The following is a 12,336-nucleotide window of genomic DNA, read 5'->3' as shown; positions in this document are numbered from 1 at the left end:
AAAAAGATGGAAAAGATTCTCAAAAACAGACTTAAATCACGACTTAAATAGGGTCGGAATCGTAGCATCCCCATGTGAATCCACAGGAATCAATTTTTTAGCGGCTTGTGAATAGTAATTGCTAAAGTAATTTGCTATAGTACTCTACCAAAATACTCCCGAGTTCACACTTTCTCGAGGCCACATGAATGGGCACACATTCATGTGGTAGATAGTTTTGATTCTTCAACAAAAAAATCATATTTTGATGATAATCTTGTTAGAGTTGCATGTTAGAACACATGAGTGTGATCGCCTTTTGTGCCCCTCCAATCCGTGATATTCACTAGAATACAAATGGAGGTTGGCACAAACTTACATGTCTTTGAGCACAACTCGCACCTTCATGTTTGTTCACCCAAGATGTCATCAACAGTGCCTCCATGATTTATTTTTTTGGCTTCTTTTTCATCACACTTGTCTCCACTAATCCCTATATGCATTTAGTAACACAAATACACATGAATGAGCTGATAAAAATCTGAGAAAAAGTAATGCTCATTATATTAAAAATAATACTCATATTACTATTACATAAGCACTTATCACTCGTGGTATAAGTATTACTTAAGCATACTTTTCTTACATTGACCGTTACTTTTATCATATTGTTTTTTTCTCATCCGTGTGTATTTGTGTTCTTTTGTACATTTAGGGTTGTGTAGACAAGTTTGGAAGAAAGAAAACAAAAATAGATCATGGACGCAATTATTGAGCAAACTTTTTGATCAAACAAGGATCAAGGCACAAGTTGTGCTCATAGACATGTGGGTGTGTGCCAACCTCCAAAATGCTCAAGTGAATACACAAATTGGAGGGGCACAAAGGCAGTCACACTCATATATTCTCACTTGTGTAACATTGTTAATAGTTTCATCAAAGTGCTTGAAAGCAAGACGCGATGTGATCTACTGCATGGTTGTGTGCCCAACTTGGTGGCCTTGATGAAGAAAATGAAGTTGAGAGCATTGTAGTGAAAGTACTATAGTTGTTTGATATACTAAATCACTATAGTAGTTACAGTTCATAGCTCACAGGAAAATGAAGCCTAGAAATCCACAAGGCCATGTGGAAATTCCACATGCCTATGTGGATGACCAATTTCAGCCCTATAAATACCGATTTGAGAGCTTCATTTAGAGATCTTCTTCATTTCTTTTTCCTATCTTTTGGGGAGGGGGTGGCTAGGGATGGGAGAGATTTTTACTGGGATTTTGGACTGGCTCTATTGCATTTGACATTGACTTCCTTCTTAAGAAACTTATTGAGGAAGCTTGTGATGGCTTGGATTCAAGCGGGGTTTTCCTAGGCTTGATAAAGGAGTCTTTGGAGAAGATGAAGTGGCTCCTCAAGACAATCAATACGGATGACAAGGGGTTTTCTCTATGGATTGCTTGCATTTATCTTTGATTTCATCTTTGCTTTTGTATTGCTGTATAGAGAGCTAAACCCCTAGTGGGTACTTCGGCTATAAACGCTAGGATGTTTTTCTTTCATTAACTTCTATTATGCTTCTTTAATTGATGTTTTAATAGAGTTTCAATCTTGCATAATCATTGTTGTGATTTTCCCATAGAGTGACAATAAGGTTGAGAATCCATTTAGGTAATCCTTTGAAGGAGTGACAACTTCATTACTGGGTTAGACTTAGTGAGATTGAAGAGGGTCTGAGAGGATGAGTCGAGGTGTAGCTGAACGCCCCTTTCCCTTCCGCTAGATTTATCCTACCTCCATGTTCCAAGAGTTCTTTTTGCGATCATGATAAAGTGAAGTGCTATGACCTAACTCCATCGGGGCTTAGTTGCGCCAAGGCGTGAGTGAAGTGTTGAGTAATCCTCAGCGGGCGGGGCTTAATCGTGATTAGGGTTTTTCGCCTTGACCAAAGGGTTAGATCTATTTTAGGGAATAGAATTTTTCACTTGGAGTTCCTAGAACCTCAAGCAGCCCCCACAAATGTGAGATGTTAAGAGCATCCCTTTCCATCGGCATAGTGTAGAGGGCCAGTCACGAATGACCATAGGTTTGGGATAGTGTGTTTTTGGATCTCCATAACTCATTAAACTTCAATTAGGAGGTATAATATTAGTCTGTACTTGAAGCAATAGTCCTAGGATGAGCATTGTTTGAGTACCCCATTTTATCATCAATTACTCTCTTTATCCCTCTTGCTTTCTCTTTTCTCTTTTTACTTTTATTCGCATTGATATTTTGAATCAACATCACAAATTAGTTTTCATTCTAGCTAAATAGCAATACTTTTTGTTTATGAGCATTTATTCCCTATGGATTCAACTACCCACTCACCGGGGTATTTTATTACTTTGACAACCCGCACTTGCAAAAGACACACACGTAAGGGGTGTGTCAAAAATAAAGCATGAAGATAACTCTTAGAAAGTGAAACCTTTCTGAGTACACAAGTCCATATGATAAAATAACAATGACAGAAATAAAAGCATAAGCAAATAAAGAAAGTTTCACGAGTGGGATGCCTCAAGTGCCGTCTCCGTGGCCGGTGCTACAGCTGAGTCGAGGTAATGTCCTCATCTAAAGTCTTCTCGAATGTGATCAAGGGACTCTAGAATACATGCTTGTTTCTCAAGGATAGTGGCCATAATAGCCTCAAGTCTCGCCGAAGGTCATGAACTCAAGTAGAAGATGGATCAAGATCGGATGATACCTAGGTGCTACTATAGTGCCTCCGTGTCCATCTCGCTCTCCCATAGCGTGGTGCATCTACATCTTGATCAGGTGACTCATTGTCTTTCCTAGACTCCCGTAAAAAGCTCCACTAGTGCATATCCACCTGCGCCAGTACGCCTCACAATACCCATCAGTCGAAGAGTAACCATTCCCAAAGATGCGGGGTACTGATCTTCTCATCCCCTCGAATTGCGTGAAGAAAATCCATCTTAGAAAGGAGTCAAGAGATGTATAAGTCAGCAAAGAGTGCCCCTATCCATAAATACTGACTCTGGTGGTGAAGATAGTCAGCCACAATATACCCAAGATGAAGGGGCTCTTTCTGAGTCATGGAATAGAGATAAAGAAAATCCAACCAGCCTAAGTAGCCCGTGATCATCATCATGACCTGCTATCGACTTGCAAAGAACAACATGGATATACCCGTGGACTGGTCATGAAATCAAAGAGCCCCGTGATTGGCCAGAACAAACCGATAGTCGCCACACAAGTCTCAAAAAAATACATGGCTCGTAGTAAGGCCGATGAGGGATAGTCGCTGGGAAAGTCGTGCATACTCCTTTGTGCCAATGTAATCTCTATTGTATAAGCCCAACATAACTGCAAACTGAGTCAAAAACATAACATGGGACTGACCAAGAGCTCAAAATTGAATAGTATTCTCCTTGTTGAAACTGCAGGCGAATGATCAAAGGAGAACGATGCAAGGACCTCAAGTGTAATATCTCGCTGGATCGGGATCACAAATAGTAAGAAGTAGATCCCAGCCCCCACATCAACAAGCTCATGAACGTTCTCAAGAAGTCCAATCTCCCCAAGTGTGCCATAATTAATGTATCATAACTGTCCAAACTTCAACTTTAGGATATGCTCGAACATTTGCTGCTATTCAGGGGTAAGTAAATTCCATTTCTGGTGATGGGGTTGGTTCCCAATCTTAACGAAAGTGTTTCTAAGCTATCTTTTTGTCCTTAGGGCCATACCGACTTGAATCAAATAACGAAACTGGGCGAAAAGGCCGGCAAAACACTCCTAAACCATCAAGAAGCTGAGAAAAATTGGTTTGGAAGTCCAAAAGGTTGGACTCTTAAAGTGGAGAAATGAGAAGGTGCATGGTTTTGACAATGAAGAAGATGAATAGTGTCCCTCATTTTCTTTCAAGGCACATGGAAATGTGGATATTCCACATCCCCGTGTGGGTACTGTACCCAGGAGTGTGGAAATTCGACGCGGCCATGTGGGCTGAAGAATTTATGTAGACAGTTCACATGAACATGAATTCTCCAAATTAACACCAATTTTTTACTATAGTCATGAATTACAATCAAAGCATGCCACATACATGAAAAATAATTTAAAACAACAAAAAAATTTCCATGAAAAATTTAACATCAACAAAAATCAACAAGGCACACACTCATGGCAATTATTACTGCAGATATTAAAATCTAAGCTAGAAAACAACTAAAAACTTCGGCTGCCTACCAAGAAGCTCTTATTTTATGTCACTAAGCTTGATTTAGCTGTCCTTACCTCACGGTTGCTCATGTAGATGGAAAATTTTCTTCTTTGCTATCTGCACACATGAGGAACAAAATTTTGGCTCATTCACGGAGAATTGATTAACCCTATAACCGAATCAGAGGGTGCCACTCTCAACTTGTGTGTGCTCAACCCCAATTGTGTTAGATTGCTTTCTGCGGTGATGTCTCAACCTCTTCATGTTATGGAAAATATGTTTCAGAAATTCTCCTTTTGGTTGCTCTTCAGGAAAATGTTTTCCATACTTGTTCATCTCCTCCTCAATGTTCGACCAACCTTCATATGGATCTGAATGTAGATATTCTTGTAAATGCTCATTAGTAATCTCATCAGTAACATCTAAGAAATAGCATGTATCATCAAAGTCAGGAGAATGATTGATTGCTTCAGCGAGGTGGTTGATCTTCTCTTCTCCTATGCACAGTATAATCTCGCTTCCATCTATGTCGATGAGTTCCTTGGAGGTACATAGGAATGCCTCCCAAAAATTAGTGGGACTTCCACATCCTATCAACATCGAGTAATACAAACCTTGAAGAAAAATATACTTATCAACCTTCATTTAAACATCTTTGATTATACCTCTTGGATGATGGACTAAATGATTGGCCAGTTGTAATGTCATTCAGGTTGGCCTTGGCTCTCCTAGCCCCAATTTCTTGAATAGTGTGCATGGTAAGACATTAATGCTGGCCCCCGAATCAACTAGTGTTTTTTCTTCCGCCAAACCTCCGATTGCACAAGGAATGATAAAGCTTCTTAGATCTTTCATCTTGTTCGGCAGATTTTTCTAAAGCAATGCCGAGCAATTTCCTTCCAATACTACAGCCACACTCTCCTCCATTTTTCTTAAGAACTTTGCATATCGAGGCATTTATGACAATGCCTCCACAAATGGGATGTTAATGTGTAACTATTTGAATAGATCCAGAAATTTATATTTTGCTCATCAGTTTGGTCCTACTTCAATCACACTAGATAGGGAATTCTTGGAACATATGAAAGGGGTAACACAACTGTCCCCTTATCCTTGTCTTGCACCTCATCCCTCAGCTTTTCTTGAGGAATTTGAATAATTTTCTTGAGAATTTAAGAATTTTTTTCTTAGCGGGGAGCTTTTTCTTTAAGCTCTCAACCACTCGTCAAAGTAATCGGCTCCACATCCCTTGGGTTGATCTCCGATAAGTACTTGATGCGATATGAATGCGAAGCGCTCATTCTTTATGTTGAGCATTACTTTTCTAAGGTTTTTACACTAATATGTTTTGTTTTTATGTTACTTTTTATGCAGTAGGGTTGTGAGGCCAAGTATGAAGGAAAGAAGCCAATGTGGATTACAATACACCGAGTTTGGAGGAAATCTTGCTAAAGTTCAAACGTGAAGACATAGGTCAATGTGAGATGCTAGTGTGTGTGCCAACCTCCTCGTATTCAAGTTGGCACATCCATTTGGAGGGGCACAAAGGCAGCCACACTCGAGCATTCCGACTTATGCACATAGAACAAGAGCTTCACCAACGTGCCTATCATTGAAGATGCAAGTGATCCACAACGTGAACGTGTGCCCGTTTGCGTTACTCCGATGAAAGTATCGATTCGGGAAGCTATTCAGGTTAGATACTGTAGCAGAGCGGTGTAGCAACACGGTAAAAAACACTGTAGCAGCACTATTCACAGCCGGCCGAGAAAACAGAAAACCAGAGAATCCACATGGGCGTGTGGAAATTATCCACGCCCGTGTGGAAATTCCACAGGGGCGTGTGACATGTCGCACGTCCGTGGAGTCACCCGATTCCAGCCCTATTTAAAGCCGATTCAGCCCCGATTTTTCGATTTTTTTCTCGATTTTATCCCCAAGTTGAGAGAGGGCTTTTGCTAGGGTTTTGAGGGGTATTGGCCCAGGTTTTAGAGAGGTTCTACAGCTCTGACATCGTCATTCCTTAGGAAGAAGGTTGGTAGGGGAGCTTCCGTCGAGGCGTATCCTATACCGGACGAGGGAATCCTTGGACGACGAGTAGAGAACTTTCCACAAGACCATCGACATGATTATCGAGGAAGTTTCTTTATGGATTCATTGCTTTTACACTCTATTTCTTATATTGTACTTAGCTCCATGGAGAGCTAAACCCCTAGTGGGTACTTGGGTATTGTAAACCCTAGGATGTATTTGTTTCTTTGAACCTTTTTATTATGCTTTCAATAAATTGATGTTTATTGTGAGTTCCAACCTTGTATGCTTGATTGTATGAAGATTTCCCCTAGAGTGACACTAGGGTTGAGAGTTCTTGTGGTAACCTTGTGAGTGAGTGACACACCACGAGCGTTAGACAAAGCTAGGTTGGAGAGGGTTGAGAGGGTGAATCGAGAGGTATAGGAGCGTCCCAATTCCCCTCCGGCGTGATAAATTCTACCTCCGTTCCTCGAGTTCTTTTGCGACCCATAATAGAGTGAATGGTCTAAGGGATGAACTTCCACTGGGGCTTAGTTGCACGTGCAACGGAGTGAAAGCGATTGAGGGTGATCTTAGTACCTAGGGCTCAATTGTGGTTAGGGACCTTCCACCTGGACCAAAGGGTTAGGTCTATATTAAGGAAGAGATTTATCACTTGGAATCCCTAGAGCTCATTGTAACTCTATGCGAGTGCGAGGTGTTGAGATTGTTCGATTTCTCCTCCGGGACATGTATAGAGTTAGGCATAGTTGACCTTAGATTTGGGACTATGTAATTAAGGATTTCCATGACTCATCATTGCATTGATTAGGAAGCATAATAGAGGGTTCTTGCACTTGAAACAATTATCCTAGGCGGAGCATTATCCGGGTACCACATCTCTATCGATTGCCTTATCCCCTTCTTTACTTTTGCTCTCTTACTTGTTGCTTTTATTATTGAGAATTGAATCATTATCACACTCATTATCATTGATCTTTTACATAGCTAAGAATCGAATTAAGTATTTTTATTCCCTAATCCATGTGGATTCGATACCCGCTCACCCGGGATTATTACTTCGACAAACCCGTGCACTTGCTGGATATACGCAAGGGGACCTTGTCAATCTGGGTGTTGCTTGGCAAGCTTCCTTGAGGTCTCTCCACTAATGATATCGCTATTTGACCCACTTGGTTCTCAAAATTATGTAGCGAATCAGTGTGATTGTGGAGTCTAGCCTCTACATTTTAAAATCTTTGTGTCGGTGGACTGAATAAACTTTACCAAAACCTTTTCCAATTATGGAACCCTCTTCGAATCAAAGGTGCTTCTTTGAAATCCCGGTGAGGCGGTAGGGCTTTTGCTATCCTTGATTACTCCATGAGAGATTTGGGTGGTTCCTCCACCCTTAGTTATAGTTATTGCTATAGGGATTGTCTTGTCCTCTTCCGCGATTACCCACAAAGTCAACTTGCTCAATTAGGGATGAAGTAGTAATCAAGCTAGGATAATCTGCTGAAATGTGTGAACCCCCACAACCATCACAATTTGTGACCATGGCCACTCTTGATGGATATCGGCCACTTTCTTCTTCTCTCTTGCATTCCAATGATAGCTATTCAAGGCCATTTCTTCAATCACTGCGGGCCTCTTTTTTGGTCTTGTTTCCTAGTGTTCTTCTTGAGGCGGCATCAAGAAACTGTCTAGTCCTTGGATTCAACCCATTAAAAAATGTATGAATGATTATTAATTCTTGGAACCATGTTAAGGACACTTCTGCAAGAGATCCTTGAACCGTTCCCATGTCTCAAACAATGATTGTAGCTCATTCTGAACAAATGAGGAGATCTCATTTTGAAGCTTCATTGATTTTCCTGGAGGGAAATTCTTTGCAAGGAAAGCTTCTACCGTTTTATCCCATGTAGTGATGGAAGCTATTTGCAATGAGTGGAGCCACTGTTTGGCTTTTCCTTTCAATGAGAATGGGAAAGCCCTAAAGCGGTTGCATCATCTGAAACCCCATTAATTTTTAGCATGTGGTACACTTTAAGAAAGTTGTCAATATGGTTGTTTGGGTCCTCATCAGCTAATCCATTAAGTTGTGCGGCCTGCTGAACCATCTAAACAAAACCATCTTTAACTCAAAATTTTGGGTTGCAACTAGTGGCCAAATAATGCTCGATCGTGTCCCATAAGCGTAGGTGGGGAAAAATCTGAAAGTGTTCTCTGATGTCCCCCTTGTTCTGCCATATTTTCAAATTATTCAACTTCTATTTCAATCGGAAAAATTATGTTCTTATATATGTTCCTTGCTCCTTCTATGGAAATTTACACTCAATTCTCGGATCTTCTTCAACCAATGTTGACTGATTCCTTCGAGTCATAACCTATAGCTGAAATCAATAAAAGAAAAAAATGAAAAGCAGTGAAAGAAGAAATATGAAGTAGAAAAAGAAATGAAAAGGTGAATGACTAAAGAAAAAGTCCAAGTATTCCTAATATCCCATTCCCACAGCAACGGCGCCAAAAACTTAACACACCTCTTGCATGTGTGCACCGCAAGTGTCATGGTGTCAAAGTAATAAAGTACCCAATGAGTTGGCTAGTCGAATCCATAGTGAACGGAAGTATTAGTAATAATTACTTCTAAGTTATCTAGTGAAAATGAAGAATATGATGAAATGAACTTAATAACGAGAAGTATGAATGTCACAAGCAAACACAGAAGAGTAAAAATGAGGGAAGTGTCAATGAATAAAGATGAAGTACCTAGGCAATGCTCCTCCTAGGATCTAACATGAAGTGTAAGATTTACAAGTGTGTCTAAACCGAGTTAATCAAGTTGATGAAATCCAAGAATGATTGGTACCAATGTCCAGATCACCAATACTATTCCACTACGAAGAACCAGTGGAGAAATCGTTTAATCTTAACACCTCATGACACACCAATCTGCGTGCATGTGCTGCGAGTGCATGGGTGTCAAATTAATAAAGCACCCAATGGGTCAGATGGTCGAATCTATAAGGAATTGAACTATTAGTAATAACCTTTTCTCAGTTATCTAGTCAATAAAGATAAAATAAAGGAAGAAATATAAATCTCGCAAGAAGCAAAGGGAAAATAAAATAAGGTAAGTCTCAATCAATAAAGATGAGGTACTCGGGCAATGATCCCCCTAGGATCTAACATGAAGCACTACGATTTATTTAATATTACTCGAACCGATCTAAATGAGTCAAGGTAATCCAAGAATAATTGATCCCTACCTCTAGGCTAGCGATACTAGTTCCTTCACGAGGTCCCGTGGAGAAATCACTCAATCTCACACCTCACACCACAAATGACCCCAATGGACTATAGGGGATTCCTAAGAGTACAATGATTCCTAAAGATAGATCTAACCCTACTTCTAGGTGAAAGATCCCTAACCCCTATAAAAGTCTTGGTGGAGAAATCTCTCAATCTCACGCCTCACACCAAATATGGTTGCATAAAGTTTAGGGATATGGAGATAGGAAGCACTCATCGGAGAGGAAAGGGAACACTCCATCATCTCATGACTCACCCTTTCAACCCTCTTCAATCTTGGAGTTCTAACCCTAATGGAGACATCTCTTACTAAGGCAACATATCATGCAAAACAAATCAATCATAAGGATTAATATGACATGCAAGAAATGAGAAAACAAGATTTAAACTCAATTAAACTCAGATTTAATAAAAGACATAAAGTAAATCAATACAAAGATATGATCCTAGGGTTCATATGCCAAAATATCTACTGGGGTTTATCCCTCCATGGGGCTAATTACAGGGCCAAAAAATAACGTAATGAAAATCAATAAAAACCATTGAATAAAATCCCCTTGAATTCGTGATGATGGCTGACACACCCCTTGCATGTGTGTACCGCAAGTGCACGGGTTGTCGAAGTAATAAAATACCCCGATAAGTGGGCAGTCGAATCCACAAGGAATAGTTGTTCTGAAATAAGAAGTATTGGTATTTTGCTAAAGTGAAAACCAATTTGTGAATTAATTCAAGATATTAATTCAAAAAAAAGTGGAAAAGAAAACAGAACAAGAAAAAGTAATCGAATAGGACGATCAATGGTAAAATGGGGTACCCGGACAATGCTCACCCTAGGACTAATGTTTTAAGTGCAAGAATAATATTATGCCTCCTAATTAAAGTCTAATGAGTCATGGAAATTCAAAGATACATGGTCCCAAACCTAAGGTCAACCACGACTAGCACTCTACACTATGCCCCGACCGGAAAGGAGTACTCTCAATACCGATACTCTATGGAGCGCTTGAGGGTCTAGGGACTCCAAGTGATAAACCCTATTCCCTAATTTAAATCTAACCCTTTGGTTCAGACAAAAGACCCCTAATCACAATTAAGCCCCAGCACTAAGGATTACTCAACACTTCACAGTATTGCTCAAGCAAGTAAGCCACAATGGAGTTTTTCTTTTACCAGTTCACTCTATGATGATCACAAAGAACTCTTAGAACATGGAGGGAGGATAAATTATGTTGGAAGGGAAAGGTGATGTTTTGCTACCTCTCGACTAACCCTCTCAACCCTCTTCAACCTCCCTAAGTCTAACCCTAGTGAAGTTAACACCCCTTCCAAGGATTACCTACATAGATTCTCAACCTTAGTGTCACTGTAAGGGAAAATCATAATGATAAGCATGCATGATTGAAACTCATTTAAAACATCAATTAAAGAAACAAAATAAAAGTCAATGAAACAAAATCATCCTAGGGTTTACAAGTCCAAGCACCCACTAGGGGTTTAATTGAACATGGAGTAATACATAGTTAAAGATAAAATCAAAAATAAGTGCAAGCAATCCATAGAGATAACCCCCTTGTCATCCATGTTGATGGTCTTGAGGAGCTTCCTCGACTTCTCCAAAGACTCCTTCATCAAGCCTTGGGCACACTCCGCTGAATCAAGGCCATTGGAAGTTCCCCTAATAACTCTCCCCAAAAAATTGATGTCAAAATGCCATAGAACGCTCGAAAACCCCAGCAAAAACCTCTCCAAACCCTAGCCACGCTCTCCCCTAAAGATAGGTAAAAGGTAGGAAGAAGATCACTAAAATAAACTCTCCAAGCGGTATTTAAAGGGCTGAAATTGGGCATCCATACTCACTGTGTAAATTCCACATAGGCATGTGGATTTCTAGGTTTCCATTTCTATGCATACTATAAATAGTAACTGCTATAATAATTTTTACTGCGAGTAAACTTCTGTATTACTTTTTCTATAGTCTCCCGACTTCAATTTCTTCATTGGGGCTCCGTGATTGGGCACACATCGATGCAGTAAATCATATCATACCTTTTCCTTAAAACACATTGATGAAGCTCTTAACAATGTTACACAAGTCGAAACATATAAGTGGGACTACCTTTTGTGCCTCTCCAATTTGTGTATTCACTTGAACATTTTGGAGCTTAGTACACACCCACATATTTTTTATCACAACTTATGCCTTGACACTTATTCGAAAGAAGAATTTGCTAAACAATTGTGTCAATGATATATCTTTTGCTTTCTTTCTTCCAGACTTGTCTCCATAACCCTAAATGCACAAAAGAGCACAAATAAACACAAATGTGATATAAAATCTGATTAAAGTGATGAGCGGGTATCGAATCCACAAGGAATAGGGGAATAAAAAACACTTAATCCCTTCTTAGCTATGTGAAAGATTAGTAGTGATAAGTGTGACAATGATTCAATTCTCAAAAGTAAAAAACAACAAGTAAGAGAGTACGAGTAAATAGGGAGGTAAGGCAATCAATAAAGATGGGGTACTCAAATAATGCTCCACCTAGGACAATCATTTCAAGTGGAACAACCCTCATTATGCTTCCTAATCAATTCAATGGTGAGTCGTGGAAATCCTTAAATACATAGTCCTAAATCTAAGGTCAACTATGCCTAACTCTATACATGTCCCGGAGGAGAGATTAGATAACCTCTCAACCTCACACTCGAATAGAGTTGGAATGAGCACTAGGGATTCGAAGTGATAAATCTCTTCCTAATTATAGACCTAACCCTTTGGTCCAGGTGGAAGGTCCCTAACCATA

The 12,336-nt window shown here is 39.8% G+C and overlaps 1 non-coding gene across 1 annotated transcript; it reads left to right on the top strand.

Annotated features, from left to right (window-relative positions):
• The first annotated feature begins 7,973 nt into the window (after positions 1-7,973).
• On the top strand, positions 7,974-8,080 carry LOC120254116. Its single transcript, XR_005534530.1, has one exon. It is a non-coding gene; the product is annotated as a small nucleolar RNA R71 (small nucleolar RNA).
• The last annotated feature ends 4,256 nt before the right edge of the window (positions 8,081-12,336 follow it).

Source organism: Dioscorea cayenensis, unplaced genomic scaffold (genome assembly GCF_009730915.1).
Source record: "Dioscorea cayenensis subsp. rotundata cultivar TDr96_F1 unplaced genomic scaffold, TDr96_F1_v2_PseudoChromosome.rev07_lg8_w22 25.fasta BLBR01000346.1, whole genome shotgun sequence".
NCBI classification, from domain to species: Eukaryota; Viridiplantae; Streptophyta; class Magnoliopsida; order Dioscoreales; family Dioscoreaceae; genus Dioscorea; species Dioscorea cayenensis.
The sequence above is the reverse complement of the archived record's forward strand: the minus strand, read 5'-3'. Positions and strand labels throughout refer to the sequence as shown.